Source organism: Penaeus chinensis, chromosome 19 (assembly GCF_019202785.1).
Source record: "Penaeus chinensis breed Huanghai No. 1 chromosome 19, ASM1920278v2, whole genome shotgun sequence".
NCBI lineage: Eukaryota > Metazoa > Arthropoda > Malacostraca > Decapoda > Penaeidae > Penaeus > Penaeus chinensis.
Window position 1 is genome coordinate 15942538 of NC_061837.1, and position 2500 is coordinate 15945037.

A 2500-nucleotide genomic window follows, 5' to 3' on the forward strand; every position below is an offset into this window, starting at 1 on the left:
TACTCTGCTTGTAACTTGATATTTATCTAACACTTAAAACATGCTGATCTTAGTGCTGGATGGCAAACTAACACAATCACTATTTCATGGTTTTATAGAAAATGTGACATGAAATATGTTTTTTGTCATTCTTTCATGAGTTGTTAGGAATGAACATTGTTATTTAATGTTGTTAGAATATGAGGATGTTCTGTTCAAAGTGATTTTTTTTTTTTTTTTTTGCATATCAGCTTAGCAAGGACATAATCACAAATGTTCATATTCTGTGATTTTAGATAATGAAGGATAGTTAAGAATTTTGTGTTGAAATATGTAAAGGAGAGTTGTAAAAATATTACAAATAACTTTGCTTGATAAATCAAACCCATATAGGTATTATTGTTATTATTTATATATGTTTGGCATCTTTCTTCAGATATTACATAAATGTTATTATAATGGAACCTTGGAGTATTTTCTAAAATGCATTCTTTTTTTTTCATGTTTTGTTTATTATTATTAGTCGCCTTTGAAGTCTATACACTCATGCCTCTTTTTAACCCCTACCCAACGGGTCACGCTGTGAGGCGTCAAAACAAACTGCTCGATCTGAGGCATGCTGCAGCAGCACGCCAAAGTGCTACAAGCCGGTGATTCGGCTTGATGGCTTGAACTCCCACGCTCAAAGTCGGTGTGCATTGCCATTGATCTCCAGAGTGTAGATTTTTTAAAGAAAATTTCATCGCCCATTGTCAAGGGGTTAATGGACAAAAGGGCAGATGTTAATCCAATATTTCTGACACTAGCTTGGTGATCATTTAGTGTGGCCTCCCCAGGTGACAGCTTGCTATACTGCCAGCTGTAACAAGGTAGATTTTACTTTGCTTCTGATATCTGTTAAATGAAGGTCTATGAAATTGAAGTTTGAGTGCAAACTGTGTTGGTGTGCCATGACTGGAAGTAATGGAAATGGGTAGGAGTGCTGTAGCAGTTGTTGTACAGCTCATACTCCCTTATTAACAAATCTGATCTTCAACCTGAGGTTGAGGCACCCATGGAACTTTAACCCTTAGCCACTGGATGACTTAGGGTTCATGTCATGACTGACTTGATCATGGTTCCAGGGTATGGGTCATTTATGTCATGGCCAACTTTAGCATGGCTCTTGGTTATGGGTCATTCATGTCATCTCGCTGTGTTGCTATGCATACATAATATTTTATGCAGTTTTGTTATAAGTCACCCTCATACCCACATGTTACATCCCCTGGGGCATTGCCTGAGGAATGTGTAATGCTCTTATTAGCTATTGTTTTGCATAAAGGACGATCTTTAGCACAGAAACATTGACATAAAAATGGGATTTACTGAAGCCATGGGAGTGTCAGCCTTCTATTTAACCGCCTAAAATGTCTTATTTTGGCATAATAAGATTGCGAAGATGAGAAAATGAGAGGAAATTCATTTTCTTTACCCCTCAATAAAAGTACATTCCAACTTGTACACAGTGTAACATACCTAATTTCTTGAAATGAACTCTGATGTACGTAATCGATCTAGCAACTAAAATTAATTTCATGCATCTCTGAATTTATAGAAATCTTCAAATCACATTTTGCCTACAAGTGATACAAAAAGAAATATCACTTTGTTGGTGTGGCAAAACGGGTGCAATGCACCATTGATGTCAGAAAGTAGGCCCCAGAGGCAAGCCCCGTCCAGTAGTGCATATTCAAAATTTCCCTGGAGGCAGTGGATTATAAGACTTGTCCAAAGGAATGTGCTTCAGAGGGGTGCAGATTGATCACTAGACCAAGTTTCCAAAAGTTGTCTTCTGGGCAATCAACCTCATTGTTTATTTACAAAGTGAAGATTCGCTAACAACTGATGGAAACAGTCGCAAGGCATCCACAGGCGAGTGCACGGCTTCCTCCCTGGACCAGTACTTTCAATGGTGAAGCAGAACATGTAGACCCATCAGTAGCTGAAGGGTAATATACACGTACATCTGTCATGGTCTGTGTGTATGGAGGAAGGAAGAGACTCTGACACAGCGAACCTGGAAAGATAAAAGAAAACAAATTATGAAAACTGCTTACGTATGTGCGGAAAGGAAAAAATAAGCAAACTAATGTTAAGTAGAATTATCTAGGAAATCCCATGGACATACCCCTGTATTGTGACAGTTGGGTGTTTGTGTCCAGACTAGAGTTCATTTGGGATGCATTTTCCAACTCCGACTCAGATGAGCCAGTCACCACTGTACCTTTGCCTGAAAAATGGTCTAAGACAGTGGAAGACACAGGTGGTCATGCCCTGGTCGATGACCATGTTTGTAGGTTAACACATTATTGTGATTATAAAAATTATAATTTTCATTATTATTATGATTATGATTATGATTATGATTATGATTATTATGATTATTATGATTATGATTATGATTATGATTATGATTATGATTATGATTATGATTATGATTATGATTATGATTATGATTATGATTATGATTATGATTATG

General features: G+C 37.0%; 1 protein-coding gene across 4 annotated transcripts in view; it reads left to right on the forward strand.

The window, feature by feature from the left end:
• Positions 1-2500, forward strand: part of LOC125035168 (myotubularin-related protein 3-like) — a 46501-nt gene that overhangs the window by 36282 nt on the left and 7719 nt on the right. The window lies entirely within an intron of this gene.